Source organism: Boleophthalmus pectinirostris, unplaced genomic scaffold, assembly GCF_026225935.1.
Source record: "Boleophthalmus pectinirostris isolate CB_2022bp ecotype Guang Dong unplaced genomic scaffold, ASM2622593v1 HiC_scaffold_18, whole genome shotgun sequence".
Classification (NCBI taxonomy): domain Eukaryota; kingdom Metazoa; phylum Chordata; class Actinopteri; order Gobiiformes; family Gobiidae; genus Boleophthalmus; species Boleophthalmus pectinirostris.
In genome coordinates, this window is record NW_026571133.1 from 2,176,031 (window position 1) to 2,188,748 (window position 12,718).

Sequence of the window (12,718 nt, forward strand, 5' to 3'; positions counted from 1 at the left end):
AACAACAAATCAACAGTTGTGCAGTTTGTCGGCGGTAAACGCTCGAGTTCACGACGCGACTGAAGGATTACGCACAATTCTGAAAAATGGGCAAAACAAAACACAGAATTTTGGTTTGATTTGATTTTGTCCTGTTAAAAAAACTCAAAAAGAATATGTCTGTGGATATGAATTTTCTGAACATAAACAACACTTTAAAGGTGCAGTGTGTAACTTTTCACACACAGCCACATTATGCTGAAGACTTCAATTTTAAGAATATTTTGGGCTCTTGTGCAACAGAAAAACATTCCAGAAAACAAATAAGGGCCTGGTCAAGCAGAAGTAAACAACAAGGCCAAAAATTCAAGTTAATGCATCTGATATAAAAATGTATTGAACAGATACATATGTACTCTAGTTTATGAAACTGTTGACCTTTTTTCTGTACCATTTTTGCACCTTCTACTTGTTTGTACAATTTTCCCTCCGTTACTTTTCCCTCCGTTACCATGATCTTTCTTAATAAAAAATCTTATTACTCAAAAAGTAAGAGGTTTTTCAACCTAATCTTGTACCATATGGTAGAAAACTATATGAAGCAAATATTCAAACCAGTTTGTTAAGGATATGTAAGTGAGAACCAAGAGTTATCACTGTTTGTATTTATTGACCAAAAAGTGCTGCATATTTCATTCCCTCCGTTACCGACATGAGTTTTTAAATTTTTTGTCAACAACTTGAAAGGTTTAACTTGACCCTGTTGGAGTGTAACTCTTTCCTACATTCTGATACTTTACTTATTTCAATAGTTCCTCTAGTTTCTGAATAAAAGACATTTGAATGTCAAAAATCTGCCCCTGTTTCCCTCCGTTACCACTTGACCGAACTCAGTAAGTTCCTTTTGAAAAGGTTTTCAAAGTTTGTTGCAGCGTTTTCACTCATGCTACTCAAGACACCATCTTCAGGTGTGGTTCTGTCCTGCGCTTCCCCGGTTTAGGCTCCTGGCTCCACTAATGAATCACTCTGTTACAACCAATGGAACAGGTGTTAAGTTAATACTGCTGAGGTTGGGAAAATATCAGAATAAATGTATATTTTTGTTTATTAAAATAAAATGGCAAATTTTGGTAGGGTCTATTTTGTCTCCCCTAAATATTTGGTGTGACATGTCCCCACCGTCCCTATGCAAACCTCTACCCTTGTCTTTTTTAGTTCGGCAAGGCCATCACTTTCTTGTTTTTATAGATATCTGTTCAGTTACAGGTGGTTTTAGAGCTCAAAAAAAAAAAAAATAAAAAAAAAAAAAAAAAAAAAAAGGCATTTTGACTGTGAATGGGGTCGCCTCTTCACAGATCTGACCTGTAACTTGGTCTGGTTTGCTCACAATAAAGATAAAAATGTTTTAATATCATACTGTGAAACATTCCAGACAAATCAATAACATTTTTATGGAGAGAAGCGTTTGACGGACCCTCCGGCAGAAGCTACAGAAAAGACGTCTGCGCGGGACAGAATTTTCATGCTTCGCTCTCTTGCATCTGTGATATTTTGTCCTGCCCACAAATCCCACAAGATTAGGGACGTTCACTTTCTTAATTTCTATCAAACATGGAGAAGCAGAAAGAAATTGTCTAAAAAGGTGCGTGAGATTCGACCACATCTGCAAATTTAGGCTGCTTAAAATGTTTTTATTCATGCCAAATAAAATATCCAGCTCAAATGATGTATGATAGTCAAACATTAATCATTTGTATATTTTAATTTACTCTCATATTTAGTTTGCGGGACAACAGTTTATCATCCCACCCACCTGCTCCAGCCTTTCAGAACGTGTCCCGCGCTGCACTGTTTGCGTCAGGTCCCGTGAGAGTGCGGGGCTCTACTACAAAATTTGTTCAAAAATGATGCAGAATCACTTTTAGGAAGGGCTTAACTATGTATTTGATTGAAATGTGTAAGATAAAATTGTGAAATAGTTGTGGCGCTCTCTCCTACTCACCAGACGTGACTGAGCGGTGTCCAGGTGATGAAGATTAAAGGTTGTATGGAGGATTTTTGTTTTGTTTCAGATTGTCAATGATAGGTTAAAATAACATTACAGAGATGCAGCAGCCTTGTAATTATGAAATTCTTGAAAAAAAAAAGAATGAAAATCTATCAAATGTGGACGTGGTGAGGCCAGATAAACATCAGCCAATAGAAAACAAGGCTACCTCATTTTCTATTGGCTGTTAGGTCGTCAATCAAACTCCCTACGTTTCTAGTGTAACTGACTCGGCGGCGCGCTGGGATTACGTGGTTTATGCGGCGGTTCTTAGAGACTTTTTTAAACTGTAGCTTCATCGCAATCCGCACAAAGTTTGTTGCGACGGCGGACGAGAATCCACGACCGGTTCGCCGCGAAAAGAAAGTCCGTTTTCGAGATCGCTGAAAGAAGAAGAGAAGAGGAAAGGGAGCGAAGACAAACTGAGGTGATTCTTGGAGATTCCTCACAGCGATGGCGCGACTCAAGTAGATGAAGGTCGCTAAATTGTTTTTAGATCGGTCACTTCGACTGTAATTCCGAACGCCCACTGGCTGTAAACGTGTGATTTCTAGAGTAAGGAGGCGGGAGGAGATGTTTCTACTGAGGAGCTGTGGAGGAGGAACATTTGAAAAAGAATTGTCGCTGTAGTTCTCTTCCCTTAAAAAAATCCTCTATACAACCTTTAATGTTCAGCTCATGTCAGGAGGTGAGAAAAACAGCGTCCTCCCCAAATCAGAATACTCAATGTTGGGACTTTTAAAATGTAATCCCCTACAGATTACAGATTACACATCCCAAAATGTAGTTTGTAACGTAATCCATTAAATTACTTAAAGTGAGTAATGTAATCTGAATACTTTGGATTACTTTGTTTGTTGTAGAGAAACAAAGACGAGGAAATCTTCACATAAGAAGTTTTGTCTGATAAAAGAAAATAAAAAAGCTGATTCTTTACTTCACCAAATTAAAAATATTATTGATAGAAGAGGAGGAAACACGGTCCACGCAGCAGGATTTAGTCCAGTTAAGTCCTGTTTTAGTCCTGGTTTAGTCCTGGTTTAGTCTTGGTTTAGTCTTGGTTTAGACCTAGTTTAGAACTGGTTTATACCTGGTTTAAAACTGGTTTAGTCTTGGTTTAGACCCAGTTTTAGTCTTGGTTTAGTCTTGGTTTAGACCTGGTTTAGACCCAGTTTTAGTCCTGGTTTAGTCTTGGTTTAGACCTGGTTTAGACCCAGTTTTAGTCCTGGTTTAGTCTTGGTTTAGACCTAGTTTAGAACTGGTTTATACCTGGTTTAAAACTGGTTTAGTCTTGGTTTAGACCCAGTTTTAGTCTTGGTTTAGTCTTGGTTTAGACCAGTTTAGACCCAGTTTTAGTCCTGGTTTAGTCTTGGTTTAGATCTAGTTTAGACCTGGTTTAGTCCTGGTTTAGTCTTGGTTTAGACCTGGTTTAGACCTGTTTAGACCCAGTTTTAGTCTTGGTTTAGTCTTGGTTTAGACCCAGTTTTAGTCCTGGTTTAGTCTTGGTTTAGACCTAGTTTAGAACTGGTTTATACCTGGTTTAAAACTGGTTTAGTCTTGGTTTAGACCCAGTTTAGACCCAGTTTTAGTCTTGGTTTAGTCTTGGTTTAGACCCAGTTTAGACCCAGTTTTAGTCTTGGTTTAGTCTTGGTTTAGACCCAGTTTAGACCCAGTTTTAGTCCTGGTTTAGTCTTGGTTTAGACCTAGTTTAGACCTGGTTTAGTCCTGGTTTAGTCTTGGTTTAGACCTGGTTTAGACCTGGTTTAGTCCTGGTTTAGTCTTGGTTTAGACCTAGTTTAGAACTGGTTTATACCTGGTTTAAAACTTTAGTCTTGGTTTAGACCCAGTTTAGACCCAGTTTTAGTTTAGTCTTGGTTTAGACCCAGTTTAGACCCAGTTTTAGTCTTGGTTTAGTCTTGGTTTAGACCCAGTTTAGACCCAGTTTTAGTCTTGGTTTAGTCTTGGTTTAGTCTTGGTTTAGTCTTGGTTTAGTCTTGGTTTACCTGGTTTTAGTCCTGGTTTAGTCTTGGTTTAGTCGGTCTGGTTTAGTCCTGGTTTAGTCCTGGTTTAGACCTGGTTTAGACCTGGTTTGGTCTAGTATCTGGCAATGAGTGGAATTACTGGGAGAAAAAAAATAAAAGGGGGATTTAGCCCGAAATGTGAAAACAGGAAAATCCCGCTGTGTAATCCATTTATTTCAACAAAGTAACTGTAATCCAATTACCACTCATTAAAACAGTAACTGTAACTGAATACAGTTACTCATAATTTGTACTCTGATTACTCCGGTACATGTAATCTGTTACTCCCCCACACTGAGATACTAATGCTCAACAGTTCACATCACTTTACATGTTACTACAGGGAGGGTCTTTCTCGCTGATTTCCTTAACGCTGCTATACTGATTTTAAAAGACCTAACGGGTTATTTTACTGTGAGTTTCAAGTTCTGTTTACACGTACACGGGTATTTTTAAAAACTGAGACATTGTCTTTGGTTTTGTTAGGCGTGTTCTATCAAAAATTATTAGACTCAATCAATTTAAATCACATAAAATCTATTCCCCTGCCAATACAATTCTAACACCGAGCTGTGGGTCAGACCGCTGCCCCTGACGGCCGACAGCTCCACAGGACGAACATGAGACCATCTGAACGCCTGCGTGTCCCTCAACCCAGAAATATAAAACAACAACATGAATATGCAAATAATACTGTATGTTCAGCAGGTTCACGCCTTGAATCGTCCTTGAAGCGTCTTTGCGTTTCTTCTTTGTGAGGAGGTGACAAACTCCGCTCTGTGAATCACCTCCAAGTCTTGTTTAGATAACACCAGCCTGGGTTATCTCCACGGACTGATCTGAACTAATGTCCCTACAAGCACCTCTGTTTCCCACAGAGTATTTATTACCTTTAAACATTCTACAAAGTTCAACTCAATGTGTAACTTCATTAAACAATATTCAAACAATATTATAACTTCAATGTTTGATCTGCACATGTTGATGCAGCCTTCAGTTTGTGCTCATCTTTTACACGCAAACGGCAAATTCGCCTTTGATAATGAATCTTTCTAAAAACTCCGGCTAGAGTGGAGATTCTGGAAAACTCCGGTTTGGCGTTTGCGTGTAAAGTGAAATAAATGGAGTTTTAGGAGCTGACGGATCAAAAGTGCGACCAGTGTTTCCCTTTTGCTCTGATGATGATGTGTTTGCATTTGTGCACAGTTGATGTTTCATATTCATGACCAGAGACGATGACCAGAGGCTCGGAGGTCAGTGATTTTGCCACTTCTTTAACAGATCTGTGGAGAGGCGAGCCGCTCAGTAAAGCACGTTTTGTATTTTTGAGTAAAACTTACAACTGGGTTCGGTCAAGTGGTAACGGAGGGAAACAGGGCAGATTTTTTACATTCAAATGTCTCTTATTCAGAAACTAGAGGGACTATTGAAATAAGTAAAGTATCAGAATGTAGGAAAGAGTTACACTCCAACAGGGTCAAGTTAAACCTGTGATATTCTTTCAAGTTGTTGACAAAAAATTTTTAAAAACTCATGTCGGTAACAGAGGGAATGAAATATGCAGCACTTTTTGGGCAATAAATCCAAACAGTGAAAACTCTTGGTTCTCACTTACATATCCTTAACAAACTGGTTTGAATATTTGCTTCATATAGTTTTCTACCATATGGTACAAGATTAGGTTGAAAAACCTCTTACTTTTTGACTAATGAGATTTTTTATTAAGAAAGGTCATGGTAACGGAGGGAAAAGTAACGGAGGGAAAATTGTGCAAACAAGTAGAAGGTGCAGGATTTTACATCATTTGTCAACTTTTTTCTGCTGAATACTTTAATATTACTTCAAAATGAAAGAAAACTATTTCTATAAAATATGTCAGTCCTTCCAAGCAATTTTTATCATTTTAAATACTTTTTTTTTTTTTTTTTTTAATCATGTACCTTCATCAACAGTTCAAAGATGGAATAACACAAGATATGATGAAATACATCAGTTTATTTACATGATTTTCAGGTCTTTGAAATTTGGGAAATAATTTTTGTTCCATGTTTCATACATGGTCTGTTTAAAACGTATGGAACTTTAGAACCAAAAATGGTACAGAAAAAAGGTCAACAGTTTCATAAACTAGAGTACATATGTATCTGTTCAATACATTTTTATATCAGATGAATTAACTTGAATTTTTAGCCTGTTTACTTCTGCTTGACTGGGCCCTAATGTAATGAAAAGCTACAGGTTTGAATCTAATCCAGGTTCCGCCCAGAGGTTTGGTGTAGTTAAGACGACGCTCGATGGAGGATTTAGGCAGAAAACGATGCTGTGTGCACGATGTTATTTTGGAAAACAGAGGGAGAGAAATATTCGTTTCTCAACACACTCTGCTCTGTGTAAACGTGGCCTCAGCAGAGGAGACGGATCAGACCGCTCTCTCGTCTCGTTCAGAGGAGCTGCAAAGTTTTTTTCCTTTATTTTGGGAAGTAAACAAGACCGAGGCGAAGGAATAGAGACGGTGATTGGCTAAAAAAAAAAAAAAGAGATCGACTGTAAAGTAAAGTTGGCCGATCAGAGGCAGCGTGAGGCGACCAAATGCGAAATATGCAGATTCTTGTGGATTTTATGGATATATATTATTATTATTTGGCGACTCTTTTGCAATGGGAGCACAAAATATTATCGTGAAGTTCACCTAAGGCCCCCAAATTGCGAAGTCCGCCACTGTTCTAGGCTGCTTGACTGAAAATATCTTCTCACAAACATCACATCTGTGCGTTTTTTCCCCAGATGGCGTCTCTCCTGCGTGTTATAAACTACAGCGCTGTCCAAACTTTTTTCACCAAAGGCTGAAGTTGAAACACGGAGGCCGATAGACGGGTGGACAGCACAGCGAGTCGTTCAGATTTTGACAATTTTTACACATCAGTTGTGTCTTTAATCAGGCCTGGTTGGATGCAGAGTTCACACTTCCTCAGTATTTGACAAAGATGTGAGTCTGGTCACAGGGGAATCTCCCAGAGTTCACATGGGCATGATTGACATTTGGGTTAGTCAATCAGGGACATGATGCACGGTCTCTCTGTGTCGCAAAAAAGAAAGGAAAAAACATCACTGGTTTAGAGGTTTACGGTTTAGTTTAAAAACTGGAAAAACTGAAAAACTGGATCCTGGTTTAAAACTGGTTTACTGGTGGGTTTATGGAGGTTTACCAGACCTGGTTTAGCTGGTTTACTCTGGTTTAGTCTGGTTTAAAAAATACACTGGTTTAGTCCTGGTTTAGTTCTGGTTTACTGGTTTAGTCTGGTTTAGTTCTGGTTTTCTGGTTTAGTCCTGGTTTAGTCCTGGTTTAGCTGGTTTAGTCCTGGTTTACTGGTTTAGTCCTGGTTTATTCTGGTTTAGTCCTGGTTTAGTCCTGGTTTAGTCCTGGTTTAGTTTTCCTGGTTTAGTCCCCTGGTTTAGTCCTGGTTTAGTCCTGGTTTAGTCCTGGTTTAGTCCTGGTTTAGTCCTGGTTTAGTCCTGGTTTAGTCCTGGTTTTACCTGGTTTAGTCCTGGTTTAGTCCTGGTTTAGTCCTGGTTTAGTCCTGGTTTAGCCCTGGTTTAGTCCTGGTTTAGTCCTGGTTTAGTCCTGGTTTAGGTTTAGGTTTAGCTGGTTTAGTCCTGGTTTAGTCCTGGTTTAGTCCTGGTTTAGTCCTGGTTTACCTGGTTTGCTCCTGGTTTAGTCTCTGGTTTAGTCCTGGTTTAGTCCTGGTTTCCCTGGTTTAGTCCTGGTTTAGTCCTGGTTTAGCTCCTGGTTTAGTCCTGGTTTAGTCCTGGTTTAGTCCTGGTTTAGTTTAGCCCTGGTTTAGTCTGGTTTAGCCCTGGTTTAGTCCCCTGGTTTAGTCTGGTTTAGTTCTGGTTTAGTCCTGGTTTAGTCCTGGTTTAGTTTCCTGGTTTAGTTTAGCCCTGGTTTAGTCCTGGTTTCCTGGTTTAGTTCTGGTTTAGTCCTGGTTTAGTCTGGTTTAGTTCTGGTTTAGTTCCTGGTTTAGTCCTGGTTTAGTTCCTGGTTTAGTTCCTGGTTTAGTCCTGGTTTAGCCCTGGTTTAGTTTAGCCCTGGTTTAGTTCTGGTTTAGTTCTGGTTTAGTCCTGGTTTAGTTTCCTGGTTTAGTCCTGGTTTAGTTTAGCCCTGGTTTAGTCCTGGTTTAGTCCTGGTTTAGTCCTGGTTAGTCCTGGTTTAGTCCTGGTTTAGTTTCCTGGTTTAGTCCTGGTCCTGTTTAGTCCTGGTTTAGCTCCTGGTTTAGTCCTGGTTTAGTTCCTGGTTTAGTCCTGGTTTAGTCCTGGTTTAGTCCTGGTTTATTCCTGGTTTAGTCCTGGTTTAGCCCTGGTTTAGTCCTGGTTTAGTCCTGGTTTAGTCCTGGTTTAGCCCTGGTTTAGTCCTGGTTTAGTTCTGGTTTAGTCCTGGTTTAGTCCTGGTTTAGTCCTGGTTTAGTTCCTGGTTTTAGTCCCTGGTTTAGTCCCCTGGTTTAGCCCTGGTTTAGTCCCTGGTTTAGTCCTGGTTTAGTCCTGGTTTAGTCCTGGTTTAGTTCCTGGTTTAGTCCTGGTTTAGTCCTGGTTTAGCCCTGGTTTAGTCCTGGTTTAGCCCTGGTTTAGTCCTGGTTTAGTCCTGGTTTAGTCCTGGTTTAGCCCTGGTTTAGCCCTGGTTTAGTCCTGGTTTAGTCCTGGTTTTATTCCTGGTTTAGTCCTGGTTTAGTCCTGGTTTAGCCCAAAACCAGTTGTCTTTTAGTACTTTCCTGGACATTCTAAACTTTTGAGAGCAGAGGACGGTTTTATCTCTGTTTAAGTCAAGTCCAGACCTGATTTCTAGTCTGGTTGTCGTCTTCTAGTCTTTGTTTTAGTTATTTTTAGTTGTCTGAATTCTTTTGCATAATAATGTTGCTGACTGTGTGTAAACCCTGATCTCAGGTGCGCTGTATAAATGTGACCATCGCATCTTAAAGGTTGTATGGAGGATTTTTTTTTGTTTCAAAGTTGTCAATGATAGATTATAGATGCAGTAGCCTTGTAATTATGATGACCAAAAAAAAGAGAATAAAAATTCATCAACTCTGGACGTGGTGGGGCTAAACATTTGCCAATAGATAACGACACTGCCTCGTTATCTGTGAGCTGACAGGCTGTCAATCAAATCTCCCTACGTTTCTAGTGTAACTGACTTGCCTGCGCCGCCGGTACGTGGTTTACGTACGACTGTCACACAGTCCACAGACGCAAGACGCACAGACGCTGTTTACTCCACCAACGCAACAGTTCTTAGCGGCTTTTTTTGACCTATATCTTCCTCGCAGTTCGCACAAAGTTTGTTGCAATGGCGACAAGAATCCAGGAGCAGTTCGCCGCAAAAGAAAGTCCGTTTTTGAGGTCGCTGAAAGAAGAAGACAAGGGGAAAAGCAGCGAAGCCAAACTAAGGTGATTCTTGAAGATTCATTCCAGCGATGGCGCAACTGAAGCAGACGCAGGGTCTAAAGACTGACGCACTGGTCCACAAATTACTCCTGGACAGGAAACTTCTGCTTATTATGAAAACGTACTTTATTTCCAAGAGCTAGACAAACGTTTTTCAGGACACGAAAGCGATATCCTATGTCTGAAAACGTAATTTTCAAGGCAAAGAAAGAGTCCGCTTGCTGCTGCGTGTTGTAGCTAGTTCATTCGCACTGAATCTCCGCGCAACTCTTCTCTGCACCCCTTTCCTGCTCCTGTCCCCGCTGCCCGATCCGCTCTTCCCCCTGCTCCTCACTTCTCCGGGCACGGAATCTCCGCGCACCGCTCCCCTCTCCTCTCTCCTCTCCCTCTCCCTGCTCCTCTCCTCTCTCCTCTCCCTGCTCTCTGCTCCGCTCTTCTCCCTGCTCCTCACTTCTCGTCCGCGAACGAAATGTCCGCACACCCGCTCCCCCCGCTCCTCACTTCTCCGTCTTGCCTAACCAACACTGTAGTTAGTTGTTTACAAGTCATGTGCAGCACCGGCTGTAAACAAACCTGTTTCTGGCGTAAGGAGGAGGAGGAGGAGGCGTTTCTACGTAGGAGCTGTAGGGGAGGGGGGGTGGTTTCACACATGCGCAACATTTGAAAAAGGACAAACAGTCGCTGGATTTCTCGTTCCTTGGAAAATCCTCTATACAACCTTTAAGCTTTGGGCCTTAAAGGATGAACAGCTCAGCCCCTTTAAAAGCACTTAAAATACTTTAATTTTCTCAAAAATCGACAGTGCACCTTATGTATTCATTCTAGTTGTGCTTACTGACCTTACGCGGTACACGCAAGCCTCGGGGTTACTAAAATAGCCGCCCAATATCACATGACTCCAGATTCACCTTTAGCCCGACGAGGTTCTTCCGGTGGCTGTGGGCTGATTGAGCATGTGCAGAAGTGTCTTTTCTCCCACGGCACACGCGAGCGCACACACGGAGTGTTTAAAAATCATAGTATGTTAATATTTGAGTATTTATAGAGTTTGTAAGAGTTGTAGAAATTAAAATTTTTCCTTTTTAATTGTCTTGACAAGATCTTAGAATGAATCATTACAGTCAGAATAGAAATAATTCAGATTTAAAAGTGCTTCTCAAGTCTTCTCAAGTCACAGGCCTCAAGTCTGAGTCAAGTCCTAAGTCACTGAACCTTCAAGTCCAAATCGAGTCCCAAGTCTTAGTCCATTTTATCAAATCAAGTCTCAAGTCCTAAAAATAGTGACTCATGTCTGACTTGAGTCACTTTCTTTATTTTAAATATTTGACAGTTAAATGGGGGCTGGAGTTGGGGTTATTTGAGTTCATATGGCTGAAGTTAATTCAACTTCCCTTAGTGTTAATTTGGCACCTTCCACCCACCACTTCAAATTCCCATGAAAGACCAGTTTGAACCGGTTTTGTCCATAATTTAATCTTAAATGAACTAAAATAAAGTGTAAAAATAAAACTGCTCTGAGTGTTGTTTAGCTAAATCTACAAAGTGTTATCTGTTTACTCTCAAAACATGAATATAACTCTTGATTTCGGGGTTAAACAGGAACTTTGGTCCAGTGTTACTTACTTAAATTAACTCTAGAACAGATTGGACAAAATTGATTCTGTGAGAGTCAATTTTAACACTCCACTTTTTGCTGTGCACCTTGAAAAACGGGGCATTCTGACTGTGAGCGGGGTCGCCTCTCCACAGATCTGACCTGTAACTTTGGCTATGTTCAGACTGCAGGGCTTAACGCTCAATTCAGATTTTTTTGTGAAATCCGATGTTTTTGCGAGGTCGTTCACATTTCCAATTAAATGTGACTTGTATGTGACTCCAGTGTGAACATTAAACGGCCCAAAAGTGTCCCACATGTGACACTGGAGACACGACGACGTCAACCGCAGCGAGCGTCTCTGTGTTTACAGAAGTTGTCCAAACATGGACGCAGCATTGAGCACCCATCCGACCTACACGTTATCAACAAGCCACAAACGTCACTATTCTGCGCTGAAGTCGGCAAAAATTGTTAATGAACTCCGTGTCACTGAAGCGAAGCACATCACCACTCACCACTCTTGGCTCCGTCTCCACATCCACACGTTCCTTTCAACAGACGTCGCTGCCGCTGCCCCACAAAACACCACGACCAAAAACCTCGTCCTTCTCCTTCTCAATCTCCTCCTTAAAACAAGTAAGTTGTTCATGTTCTGGCTCCGGTACGAGAGGAACTTTAAAATCTCCAGGTGCTCGATGCTGCGTCCATGTTTGGACAACTTCCGTAAACACAGAGACGCTCGCTGCGGTTGACGTTGTCGTGTCTCCAGTGTCACATGTGGGACACTTTCGGGCCGTTTAATGTTCACACTGGAGTCACATACAAGTCACATTTAACTGGAAATGTGAACGACCTCACAAAAACATCGGATTTCACAAAAAAATCTGAATTGAGCGTTAAGCCCTGCAGTCTGAACATAGTCCAAGTGTCCTGGGTCACATTAGAAAAAATCGGATCTGTGTCGTTCAGACTGTCATTAAAAGATCAGATTCAGGTCACATAGGGGCCAAAAAATCAGATTTGGGTCACTTCAGGCTGCAGTCTGAACACAGCCTTTGTCTGGTTTGGTCTCTATGATGACAGAAAGATTTAAAGGTGCACACGGTCACATTTTTATACAACGCTTTTCCACCTTCAAGTCTCAAAGCGCTTTTACAACGAGGACCCACTCGCACATTCAGACACTGGGTATTTGATGCACCCTTCAGCAGAAAAGTTACACAATGCACCTTTAACCTTAACCTTAAACTAATACGGGCCAAGAAAAATCACTATTTGATATTCCGTTAAACCTGCAGGCCTGGTTCACTCGAGGTGCTCTGCTGCGGCGCTTCCCCATCGCATATGGCTGAAATAATTAGCTCACTCATCACACCACTGGATAGCCTCTTGTGCCGGTGACAAAGCTCCCACCAGAGCCCAAATGAATTATGGGAAAGACTTGATCAATGTGAGTTTTAATGCAGAGGCACAGTATGTGGGAGAGCGAGGAGCGCCGCGGAGGAGCTAAAGAGTCTTCAGAGGAGGAACGAGGTTGTGTTTGTGCGACGGAACATTTGAGAATCTCTTTAGTTTCAAAAGGAGCTGGAGGACCGGGCAGGATTTTGTGTTAAAATGTGAATGTTTTAACCTGGTTTA

The 12,718-nt window shown here is 41.1% G+C and overlaps 1 protein-coding gene across 1 annotated transcript in view; it reads right to left on the reverse strand.

Annotated features, from left to right (window-relative positions):
• LOC129408940 (putative uncharacterized protein DDB_G0271982) overlaps positions 1 to 12,718 on the reverse strand; it is a gene marked incomplete at its 5' end in the record, with an annotated part of 61,144 nt that overhangs the window by 585 nt on the left and 47,841 nt on the right. The gene's annotated exons all lie outside the window — the stretch shown is intronic.